Here is a 13,254-nt window from a genome sequence, read left to right on the forward strand (position 1 = left end):
TTGCTGCTGAGCTGGCTGCCATGCAAACTCCACGTCGTTTTTGAGAAGCTGACGCAGCGGGGCATCCACTTCACTGAGGTTTGGTATGAACTTTGACAAATATGTTACAAAGCCCACAAAGCGTTTGACACCTTCTTTGTCTGTCGGTGCCGTCATGTACCGAACCGCTTCCACTTTTGCGGAGTCTGGCTGTAGACCAGCAGCTGTTATCAGATGTCCCACATACGGCACTGATGCTTGTCGGATGTGACATTTGTGGAAGTTGAGTCTCAGATTGTAGCTTGTAGCTCTTTCAGCCACTCTGCGGAGGATTGCATCGTGCTCCTGGACTGTGGGGGCTGCTATTAGGATATCATCCATGACACTTATTGCTCCAGCTATGCCCTCGAGCATCTCATCCATGATGCGCTGGAAGATTTCTGGGGCACATATTATTCCAAATGGGAGTCTCAGACATCTAAACCTTCCTATCAGAGTGTTAAAGGTTGTTAGAAAGGATGAGGCTTCATCCAGTTCTATCTGCAAAAATCCTGACTTAGCATCTAACACTGAGAATACTTTAGCATTAGGTATTCTTGAAACTACCTCCTCTACGGTGCGCATTGGGTGGTGTTCCCTTTTTATGACCAGATTTAAATCACTTGGATCTATGCAGATTCTTATCTTGCCATTACGGACTACGGCTACCATAGAGCTAACCCATTCTGTGGGCTGTTCAACTTTGGTGATGAAGCCATCTTTCTCCATCTCATGTAGCTTTTCTACTATCTTTTCTCTGAGCGCAGCTGGCTGTCGACGGACAGCGTGGACCACACCCTTTGCATCTTCATCCAGTTTGATGGTGTATTTTCCTGGCAAGGTGCCTGTGGTACGTTGTAGCTCTGGAAACTCATCCAGACCAGCTGGCATGCGTTGTGTTGTGGTGGCTACACTGCTTTGAAGTGAGTCAAGACGAGCAATAAGGCCTAAAGCCTCTGCTGAAGCTCCACTGAGCACATTCTCCTGCGCTATGTCTACTATTTCAAATTCGGCGCTCACTTCACACTTTTTGTATGCCATCTGTAGATCAACTGCAGCTACAGGCTTAATCTTATGATTAGTATACGAGCGGAGTACTCTACTAGAGCGTTTTAGCTCACCTGTGTGCATTAGTGACTGATAGCTGTCTACGGTTAGTGTATTACACTTAGCGCCTGTGTCGATCCTAAACGGCACTTGCTGAGACAGTATTTTTAGGCCTTTTGATTGATTGAAAACTTTATTAGGAGATTTGCAGAAGTAGGTACCGTACATGAAAGTACATATTACATACAAGGTCAACTAACAGGATAAAAACCCAAGAAAGCCACTGGCTTATTTCAATTGGGGTCCTTGATACTCAATTAATCGTTACATGTAAGACAGACAAAAAACTAGTACTATCTACAAGATAATACAGACAAATAACTAGTACTATCTACAAGATAAACATACATCCAACATGGGAAGAACAATACAACAAAACATAAGGTATGTACAGCGGGTAGGACAGGTGGGGACATACACCACAGGTGGGGGCGGGGGACAAAACACAAAGTATGTACAGTGGGTAGTTCGGGCAGGGGGACAGACATATAATATGTACAATGGGTAGTTCGGGCGGGGGGACAAAACAACAAGTATGTACAGTGTGTGGTCATGGTGGGGGGGGGGGGGGTCGACATAATAACATTGCGTTTGCTCAGAGTGTAGACCAGGTAGGGGGGTGAGGATTGGGGGATGGGGGGGGTTGTCCATTGTTCCACGGTTTCGGTAGAGAGTCTCCGGGTGGTGGGGGAGGGGGGGTCGTCGCCGGGTGGGGGAGGGAGGGGGGAGGGGGGGTCGTCGCCGACTGAAGCCTTTGGTCGTGTAAGCCTGTCTAACCTCGCTGCAGCTCCGGGCTTTCATCTCCCCTCCAGACAAGGACAGCAGCACAGAGAAAGTGAACCACAACACCACTTGTATTCTCCACATCGCACACGTCGGTAGTAAATCCCAGTAAATGTTTGCGTAAGAAATATATCCGTTATAGCCGAGACCCCCAAAACGTCTGGCTGGACAATCCCCGACGGTCCGCGATCTCTCACTTTCTCCCTTCTGCAGAAAATGTCAAATGTTTATCAACCAACCCCCGAAAAAATAAAACATAAAAATCACTCTCCACTTTCCATCCGTCCAGCTCCTAGCAGGAGCGTCTCTCTCCTCTGTCCTCCGCCGCGGAACAAATGATGAAACAAATTATTAAAACGTTGAAACGTTGATTCACGACTTGGTAAAATGTAAAACTGTCCGCGAGATGTCGTCAACGGACTTTCTCTCCCTCTGTGCTAGATTTATATTCAGAATTTCGTCATCCTGATCTGGCTCAACACTCACAGAGCTAACTGCACGCTTGCGACACACTGCGATCCAGTGGTTTGGTTTGTGACAGTAGGAACACTCTGAGCCTTTAGCTGGGCACTTCCCCATGTTCCACTCATGCTGGGGGTCTCTCCCACAGCTTGCGCAGCTTCCCTGTTGGTTTTCTGGAGCCTTCTTCTGATACACAGGTTTAGAATCACAGTGGCCCTTGCCGGGCCTCGTATTTGGCCACAATGTTCTTGGTGCGACCCAGCTCCTTCCGCAAGTCTGCCACCTCCATGCACAGCGCCGAGTTCTCCTTCTCCAGGAAGCTGGCCCGGATGGCGATCTGGTTCTCCTTCAGTCACCGGGCGTCCCGTGACCTCTTGGCTGCCACATTGTTCTTCCTGCGCCTGGCCCAGTACCTGTCGTCCTTGAGGCCCTCCGGGATGAAGATCTTGCGTGCCTTTTTGATCATGGGCTGAGGCTTTAGCTCCTCGTAGGAGAACTTGCGTTTGCGGGGGTCAAACATCTCCTGGCCTGGCACGCTGGACAGGGCCAGGTCCGCCGGGTCTGGCTCGTAGCCCACAGGGACCTGGATGGAGTCTGGGTCAATGGGGCTGGGTGTGTTACGAGCTGAGGGCAGTCATGCTCTGGATGGGCTTTGGAGACAGTTCGGGGGGACCATGGGACCTGTGTGAATGAAGGAGGGTTTGGTGGGTGCAAGTTGTGCCTGTTGCAGAGAGGGCTGTGGCTGCTGTTGGTTCTCTCTGGTTCTCTCTGGCTCATCTCTCTATCACTCCTCTTCTCTCTGGCTCATCTCTCTATCACTCCTCAAGACACCGTCTTTGTCATCAGTTTGGTATCCCCATCTCCCAAAATACCTCAACTACTGCTCTGTCCTGTCCCCTTCTTTGCTTCCTTACTTCCTTGCTTCCTTGCTTCCTTTCTTCCATGCTTCCTTGATTCCTTCCCTCCTTCCTTCCTTCCCTCCCTTCCTTCCTTCCTTCCTTCCCTCCTTCCTTGCTTCCTTACAATCTTCCTTCCTTGCTTCCTTACAATCTTCCTTCCTTCCTTCCTTCCTTGCTTGCTTGCTTCCTTCCTTCCTTCCTTCCTTCCTTCCTTCCTTTCTTCCTTCCTTCCTTCCTTCCTTCCATCCTCATAGCGCGTGGTGCTCTGGCCGGCCAGGGTGGAAGGTACCGTCGGCATTGTCATTGTTAAGCAGAAAGGCTTGGTGATCAAATGGATATATCAAATAAGATATATATATATATATATATGATTAATTACGGTTGAAACTGTAAAACATGAAATCCAAAATGTTGTTGCAACGACGTGAGAGAATTGTGACCCGGGCAATAAGCTGCATGCGGCCAGGCTGGGAGAGATCAGAGAAATGGGACTATCACACTTCAGCAAAGCAACAAACTCATTCAAAAGGCAAAACAACTCTGCAGTCTAGGAAAGTAAACAAAAAACAAATCTCGCGGCAAGCACACTGTAGCAGGGTCATAGAGAATATGTCGGTTTTTGTTCACCTCGTCGTTGTGACGACGCACAGCGACCCTGTAGCTCTCATCCAACTGTGTGGCAATGTCGACCCTCCCGAATGCTTGAAGCTTCATGCAACTAGCCATGTGTAGCTTTGACAGGTCATGTTTTTTTGCCTTTTCAGACAAATGGTGCATGTCTGTGACACCTGTACTTGTCCATGCGTCCGCACTCGGATGGAATAACATGCAGGGAAAGCAGAACAACGCATTTGTTACTTCACATCCCGCTAGCCATGTTTTCTTCTCATACCAACCCCTCGTAAATCCTCGGTTATACGATTTTCCAATTTTCCCTGCCTTTGTATAAACTTGCTTTATAATTACATTTGGTCTGGGTGGTCCTAATTCCTTTACTGTTAATTTCTCCTGGTTGCTACGACGGCTGAACTGTGTTTCTTTTAAAGATTCAACCGAGTTGTTCAGAACATTACTAGCCATAGCCATGGTGAACGAACGTGATCTGAAATTTAGGTTGGCTAGCTCGTCTAAAGCTACGCCATATGACATGACGTAAGCACGTACGATTCTTTGTGCATGTCCCAAAACCCCATAGAGAATGCCCGAATGGCCTGAAGTTACCAAAATAGATTTACATGTAAGTCTACGAGAACAGCCTAGTGCAATTTCGAGTAGAGTGAAAGTTGCACTGAAAGGGGCGGGACTTGAAGCTGATTGGAATATACTCCACAGAACACTAGCTGATTGGACTATGATATACTCCACAGAACACTAGCTGATTGGACTATGATATTCAGAAGCAACACTGTCTAGAAGTCATAGAAAAAAAAATCTCTCTCTTCTCCCTTTGGTGGGGCATTGTCCAATTGCCCTAATGAACCAGCCTCCCCTGGTAGCATGTCTTCAACGGTTTCATCAAAGATTGTCTCATCAGCTCTGATTGCAATGTCTCTGTAGTCGGGGTGTGTGTCAATGAGTTTTGACAGACCCGCTACTACATCTCTCATGTTTACAGTGTTCAACTGCTGGTGGCCCTTGTAAATCAGACGTCTTTTCAGCTTCACCCTGTATAACTGGGATGAGCTGCGTGGTCTTGGTAAAGTATTTACCGTGGTTTCCACCTCGGATGGCACACACACCACAGCGCCATGTATAGCTGCTTGTCGACCTTTAGGAAGTGTGATGATCTTGGCAAATGGCAGTATTTTGGCTAAAAGTCTTTCCAGCACGTTCAAATCGCGGAGCTCTGGGGGAATAGGCACCAGCTCCAAGTTGTTAGCCACAGCGATGGGTGATTTGTTTCCTGCCTTTAAATGGGAATCACAGGTGGGACATTTTCACACAAAACATCATTTTCACACAAAACATTTTATTTTTGAAAACCTGATTTTGGATTTTTCTGTTTAAATCTTCAAATTTCTCTCTTAAAAAGAGCATCCGTGCGCGCTTATCGGTCAGCAGCCTGCTCCGCTCCGCCTCAGCAGTCAGCAGCCTGCTGCTCCGCTCCGCCTCAGCAGTCAGCAGCTCCGCCTCGTCCGTGAACCACTCCTGGACACACACACGCCGACACACACAAACAACACAAAACAAAAAGGCAGGCATTGTGATATAATTTGGAAATCTGTCCCATTACTTTTAATTTCTATCTTCGGTTAGTTCTTTGGCGCTTCCTTTTCCGGTTGACAACCGGGTTGTGGATGGAGGTCTGTATATTCCTTCCTCCCTTCCTTCCTTCCTTCCCTCCTTCCTTCCTTCTTTCCTTCCTTCCTTCCTTCCTTCCTTCCTTGCTTCCTTACAATCTTCCTTCCTTCCTTCCTTGCTTCCTTTCCTCCTTCCTTCCTTCCTTCCTTTCTTCCTTTCTTCCTTCCTTCCTTCCTTCCATCCTCATAGCGCGTGGTGCTCTGGCCGGCCGGGGTGGAAGGTACCGTCGCCATTGTTAAGCAGAAAGGCTGGATGATCAAATGTAACAAAGATATATATATATATGATTAATTACGTTTGAAACTGTAAAACATGAAATCCAAAATGTTGTTGCAACGACGTGAGAGAATTGTGACCCGGGCAATAAGCTGCATGCGGCCAGGCTGGGAGAGATCAGAGAAATGGGACTATCACACTTCAGCAAAGCAACAAACTCATTCAAAAGGCAAAACAACTCTGCAGTCTAGGAAAGTAAACAAAAAACAAATCTCGCGGCAAGCACACTGTAGCAGGGTCATAGAGAATATGTCGGTTTTTGTTCACCTCAGCACAGCGACCCTGTAGCTCTCATCCAACTGTGTGGCAATGTCGACCCTCCCGAATGCTTGAAGCTTCATGCAACTAGCCATGTGTAGCTTTGACAGGTCATGTTTTTTTGCCTTTTCAGACAAATGGTGCATGTCTGTGACACCTGTACTTGTCCATGCGTCCGCACTCGGATGGAATAACATGCAGGGAAAGCAGAACAACGCATTTGTTACTTCACATCTCGCTAGCCATGTTTTCTTCTCATACCAACCCCTCGTAAATCCTCGGTTATACGATTTTCCAATTTTCCCTGCCTTTGTATAAACTTGCTTTATAATTACATTTGGTCTGGGTGGTCCTAATTCCTTTACTGTTAATTTCTCCTGGTTGCTACGACGGCTGAACGGTGTTTCTTTTAAAGATTCAACCGAGTTGTTCAGAACATTACTAGCCATAGCCATGGTGAACGAACGTGATCTGAAATTTAGGTTGGCTAGCTCGTCTAAAGCTACGCCGTATGACATGACGTAAGCACGTACGATTCTTTGTGCATGTCCCAAAACCCCATAGAGAATGCCCGAATGGCCTGAAGTTACCAAAATAGATTTACATGTAAGTCTACGAGAACAGCCTAGTGCAATTTCGAGTAGAGTGAAAGTTGCACTGAAAGGGGCGGGACTTGAAGCTGATTGGAATATACTCCACAGAACACTAGCTGATTGGACTATGATATTCAGAAGCAACACTGTCTAGAAGTCATAGAAAAAAAAATCTCTCTCTTCTCCCTTTGGTGGGACATTGTCCAATTGCCCTAATGAACCAGCCTCCCCTGGTATCATGTCTTCAACGGTTTCATCAAAAATGGTCTCATCAGCTCTGATTGCAATGTCTCTGTAGTCGGGGTGTGTGTCAATGAGTTTTGACAGACCCGCTACTACATCTCTCATGTTTACAGTGTTCAACTGCTGGTGGCCCTTGTAAATCAGACGTCTTTTCAGCTTCACCCTGTATAACTGGGATGAGCTGCGTGGTCTTGGTAAAGTATTTACCGTGGTTTCCACCTCGGATGGCACACACACCACAGCGCCATGTATAGCTGCTTGTCGACCTTTAGGAAGTGTGATGATCTTGGCAAATGGCAGTATTTTGGCTAAAAGTCTTTCCAGCACGTTCAAATCGCGGAGCTCTGGGGGAATAGGCACCAGCTCCAAGTTGTTAGCCACAGCGATGGGTGATTTGTTTCCTGCCTTTAAATGGGAATCACAGGTGGGACAAATCCACTCCTATGTCCTTTCATCAGGTACAGTGCATTGTTTAGGACCTTGACATTGATCGTCACACACATGGACATATTGCCCTGTCAAACAGCCAGCAACAACATGTGGATTCTTCTTGTAATTGCTGCGATTGCAATGCTTGACCTGGTTGGGGAAAAGAGTGCGATGGCACATTGTGCACACAAACGTTGGCCCAGCTTTAATGCTTTCATGGAAAGTCGATATAGCCATCTGCATTACGCCGTTGTCCACCGGTTGGATGTTTTTGTGCGTGACATTAGTCCTGTGTCTTTGCTTCTCACTTTGAAGGCACAACGCATTTTATGGGCCATCCGAAAATATGCTTCACTTTGACACATTCTTTTCATGTAACTGGTGGAACGTTGTAAGTTACATTTTCTGAAAGCAGAATCATTATGATACCTGTGGCGCAAAGTTTGTTTATGCTTACGTCTGAAAACAGGATCATTATGATACCTATAACTGCTCCCGAAGGTGTTCTTCTGTTAGACAAGCAACCCACGATTCCTTATTTTTTGTGTGCAGACACCGTGAAAAACTGCAATGTGAAATAAAGTATTGATTACACAATGAAACCAAAATGAGGCTACGTCGAGTAGGCTACCCACTCAACATATTAACCACCTCTTTAGCTAGTAATACATTCCGACATCACATACACGTGAGAAATTACTTGAGAAAATGGCAAATCAAAATGCACAGTCAAACAGTAACAAACAAAACAACGACATACCGTGTGCGCCTTCTATTCAGAACCTCAGGAGTAGCTAGAATAGTTGTATACAGTCTTAAACTTCAAACTTATCTTCAGACAGTGACGGAAAACCTTTCACGTTCAGCTTCTGTTAATCTATGCGCATCTAGTTTTATCGCGTGACCACAGTACATGAACAGTGAGGTGTCCTCAACACCTCACAATTACAAAGTTACAAAGTTACAAAGTAGATAAACAAAATAAAACAATAATTGTACAACAATAACAATTTCCTTACATATAATAACATATACATTTCTATATGTTATCTTTTTACATTTAAGAAAATAAGAAAATTGATTCTTTACTATGACAGTTACAATACCTGTGGCGCAAATTTTGTTTTTGCTTCTGTCTGAATCCATGGTCAGATGCATATCGTGATGTAATACTTCTGCTTTTCTTTTAAATCTGCATCCGTTCTGTATCTGCTGGTGATGTATGCTTTCTTCTTAATTTGGATGTCATGGGGGGCAGACATCTTTGTAATCTTGACACCACACCTTCTTTCATTTCTTCGCCTGTTCTTCTCTCTCTGTTGCTGTTGTGCATTTAATTTGGAAAACGCCTTACTGTCCTTTGACATGCCCTGTGTGGATAGTGCATTGAGTGACTGCAGAGAATGCTTGCTGGCTGGGAATGCAGTGTGTGCTACATCTTTGGTCTTCTGTGTCACCTTCTTCTCCACATTTTCCTGATGTGGGTTGTCAGATTGCACTGGTAGGGATGGCAAAGCGTCTGACAGATGTCTTGCATGTTGAAATGCCACTGGCATGAAGTTATACGCAAGTCGATCAATAAGGCCTATGCTGTCTGTAAGTAGCAATTCATACAACTTATCAATCCTTGCCACCATATCACTCAACTTTGTGAAAGTGATCATAACAGCTTTTCCATTTCCAGTGGCAGGTAGCCCATACTCATTTCGACAATGAGAATCAAACATTCCATATCTCCCAGACTTGTCTCTGAACACAGCAATTTTATAAAAATAAATAAAAATAGTCTTCTAAATTAATGAATAGTAACACAAAAATACAATGTACATGACCTCCTTCATGAGTAAACATTGAAGATAGCAAAGTGATGCAAATACCTATTTTTCCCGGGATTTTGGCATGTCGGGCATCAAGGGGTTAATATCTGAAAATGCTCCAGAGATAACACAGGGCACCCTCCTGTGTTTTGAAGAGGTACCCCCAAGCAACAAGAAACAGCAGAGGAAAAAACTTTACCAGACTAAACAAGGTTCATCCCCATGGCTCCCGGACTAAAAGTACAGTTTCACCCGACCAGTCCGAGGAGGATGGGCTCCCCCTCCACTAAGCCTGGTTCCTCTCAAGGTTACTTCCAACCAGGGAGTTTTTCCTTGCCGCTGTGCTCAGGGAAGTTTTTTTTCCTGGCTTGCTTTTTGGGGGGACTATGGTCAGGCCAATAAACTTGTTTACATTGTTTACCTCTCTACAGCAGTTGTTACTTGACCGTGTCACCAGGCTGGCTATGAAATGATTTAGTATGTCTCACTGGCGCCGATGCTGCCACCAACCACAGGAAGCTGACACAGACACACTGATGAGGGATTCTTTTAGGAGTTATTCCTGACCATTCGTGAGCTTAGAATTATAAGGTTCTATCTCCGTTTAGGCAGTTCAGAGATATTGAGCATCAACGTTTTTACATTCCATTATGTTTTGTGAGATGGAACCTTTGTATTTTATAAATTACTAGCTGAAAAATTTCTACATTTTTAAAATAACACACAGGCATTAATAAACACCTAATGGGTCAGATTATGTAAAAAACTCAATTTTGACAAAAATGGAGACAGAACCTTATAATTAAATGGCGAAGAAGTGACAAAGAAGATCACTTCCTCAAATGAGTTTGTTGTTGCCGTGGCAGCCATAGGCTTGCTCCTTTGAGGGGATTTTTAAAAAGAGATTTACTGCTGCCGCTGTGTTTAGGACTGTAAGACATGCTGTCTCCGATGGGGGTGATCCCCCCATATATTATGGCATTTGTTGTGTCATTTTCTTTTCTGTTTATTTCTGATATGTGACATGGCCTCCCCCCCCCCCCCTGTTTTTTTGTTTTTGTTTTGTTTTTCTTTGCTTTTTGTTTGTGTTTTTGTTTTTTGTTTGTTAGTTTGTTAAAAAAAAAAAAAAAAGAGAAAGAACATTCTCTGTTATTGTTTATGGACAATGTACTGCATAACAAAGTGCAAAACTAGTTTTCTACTATTAATGGGACAATAACCTCCCCCACGGATACTAGTTGTTGTTGTTATGTCCTGTTGTGTACATGTCACCATTCGTGAGCTTAGAATTATATGGTTCTATCTCCGTTTAGGGCAGTTCAGAGATATTGAGCATCAAAGTTTTTACATTCGCCAGGTTGTTATGCAGTACAATGACCTATAAGACCCTAAAGTAATACTTTCCCTTGCTTCTATCTCTTTCCTTTCTGCATCTACCTTTCTCTTTCTCTTTCTTTTCTTTCTTTTCATTATTTTATTTTATTTTTATTTTTATCATCAATGTATTACTCTGTGTAGTTGTTTTATTTCTGTCTGTCTTGTCTGTATTTTGCAACAATGCACCTATATAGGAGCAATGATAATATTGTTGCTCACTGTCATATATTTTTGTTGTCATTGTCACGACATACATGACATGCACTATTGCTGCGTCAGTGACTGGGAGACCAAGTGTTTGGGTGAGGGGGAGGAGGGACCGTTGTTGGCTGTGTTTCTATGGTGATTTATATATTTGATATTCAATATTTGTGAATATTTATTTGTGAGGACTGCCAAAATGCCAATAAAATGTTTAAAAAAAATAATTTGGTTTTTACATTCCATTATGTTTTGTGAGATGGAACCTTTGTATTTTATGAATTACTAGCTGAACATTTTCAACATTTTAAAAATAACACCACACAGGCATTAATAAACACCTAATGGGTCAGATTATGTAAAAAAAAAACTCGATTTTGACAAAAATTGAGACAGAACCTTATAATTCTAACATCACGCATTGTGGACATTCTTCTAGTAGAAGGTAAAGATTGGCAATTTGAAATGATAATCAATATTCACAATTGATTAGTTGTATATATAATATTATTTTAGTAAATAGTAAAAGGTATAATCATTTATTTAATTTTACATTCGAACATAAATATATACAGCATTTTATAATATTCAAGTGTTATGGATTTTATTTTTCAAGTGTTATGGATGATATTTTCAAGGGTTTATTGTTTCAGAAGTGTGACATCACACATGTTCATCTTTTACTGTCAGTCTCTGTCTCTGTCTTCGACTCTCTCGTTGTCATGACGTTGTAGGTGGGCGGGAACTAGAGGAGGCTGGTGGAGGTAGAAATCGGAGGACGGGGCTCATTATAATGCATGGAACAGAATGAGGAACGGTACCAGACTTGATACCATTCCCTACTCTGTTCCCTGAATTACAATGAGCCCCGTCCTCCGATTTTTCTACCTCCACCAGCCTCCCCTGGCTGGAACACTATCAGTCATAGAAGTGATCGAACTCGTCGTCAGACCCCGGGTCCTCTGTCTTTCTGTCCGGGTCCTCTGTCTTTCTGTCCGCGTCCTCTTCCTCTTCCTCAGACAGACTGTCCAACTGTCCACTTGGAGCTGGAAAACACATAGCATTAGATTAGATTAGATTAGATCCGATTCGATTCGATTCAACTTTATTGTCATCACACAGTCCAAGTACTATACAACGAAATGCAGATAACATGCATTAACAATGCAGCATGCATGCATGAAAGAATTACTCTAGGGCGGCTATCAATTTATCCATGTTATTAATATGCTAAGCTAACGTCATCTGGTGACAGAAGTGACCTAACCGTTGGGTTCAACTGCTGTGACTTTCTGTTCTTCTTCCTTCCTACAAAAACAAACAGAAGAGAAATGACAGAAATGAGAGAAGTGAAACTGAACGGTAACTCAACCTCAGAGGCAGTGACGACTTCAGAGGAACCGACCGAACGAAATGGTGAATGGACTGCACTTATATAGCGCTTTTATCCAAAGCGCTTTACAACGGCCTCTCATTCACCCATTCACACACACATTCACACACCAATGGCGGCAAGCTACCATGCAAGGCGCCGGCCCGCTCACTGGGAGCAATTTGGGGTTCAGTGACTTGCCCAAGGACACTTCGACATGTGGCCAACCGGGGCTCGAACCGCCGATCTGCCAACCTTGTGATCATTAGATGGCGGCTCTACCTCCTGCGCCACAGCCACCCCACCAACGACTCACCGTTCCTTCTGTGAGTCTGATCGTGGAGCGCGGAGACTTTCAATATCGTCCCCGTCATCATCGTCATCATTGTCATCATCATCATCTTTGTCTTCAAAGATGCGCAGACAATGGATAACCCTTCACAGCGTCACCATCTTCATCATAGTCACCACCATCATCATCTTCATCAAGAGCCTCCTCCTTTTTGTCCGCCGGGCTGAGCCTTTTGACTTTGATGGACCTGAGAACCATGATATAACAGTCAGTGACCATCATCACCATCATCATCACCACCATCACCACCATCATCACCATCATCATCACCACCATCACCATCATCACCATCATCATCACCATCATCATCATCACCACCATCATCATCACCATCATCATCATCATCACCACCATCACCATCATCATCACCATCATCATCATATGAGTGAGTACCTCGGCTCCTGTGGTGAAATGATGCAGTTGTCGTCATCAGAATCTTCCTCCTCTTCCTCACCCTCTTCCTCCCCTACCGACCCTTCCTCATCCTCCTCTCTCTCATCCCCACCTTCTCAAGCTCCTTCTTCTTCTTCTTCTTCTCCTTCTCCACTACCCACAACATCATCTTCCATCTCTCCTTCCTGGGAAATGTCCGAACCCTCCCTCTCTTCTTCCATCTCTCTATCAGTCCCCTCAACCTCTACCTCATCCTCCTCTCCCTGTCCTTCCTCCTCCTGCACCTCCTCAATGTCGTCCTCTTCCCTCTCTTCCTCCTCCTCCTTCTCCTCTTCTTCCACTGGTGAATTCTCCCTCATAGAGGCACCCTCTT

General features: G+C 44.4%; 1 pseudogene across 1 annotated transcript; it reads right to left on the reverse strand.

Annotated features, from left to right (window-relative positions):
* Positions 1–2,575: 2,575 nt before the first annotated feature.
* LOC308156313 (hepatic leukemia factor-like) lies at positions 2,576–12,686 on the reverse strand (annotated as a pseudogene). The gene is made up of 5 exons: positions 12,587–12,686; positions 12,032–12,072; positions 5,313–5,417; positions 5,038–5,176; positions 2,576–3,051 (listed from the first exon to the last, which is right to left on the reverse strand). The product of its transcript is annotated as a hepatic leukemia factor-like (transcript).
* Positions 12,687–13,254: the final 568 nt, after the last annotated feature.

The sequence above is a fragment of the Nansenia antarctica genome (genome assembly GCF_963989245.1).
Source record: "Nansenia antarctica genome assembly, chromosome: 4".
NCBI classification, from domain to species: domain Eukaryota; kingdom Metazoa; phylum Chordata; class Actinopteri; order Argentiniformes; family Microstomatidae; genus Nansenia; species Nansenia antarctica.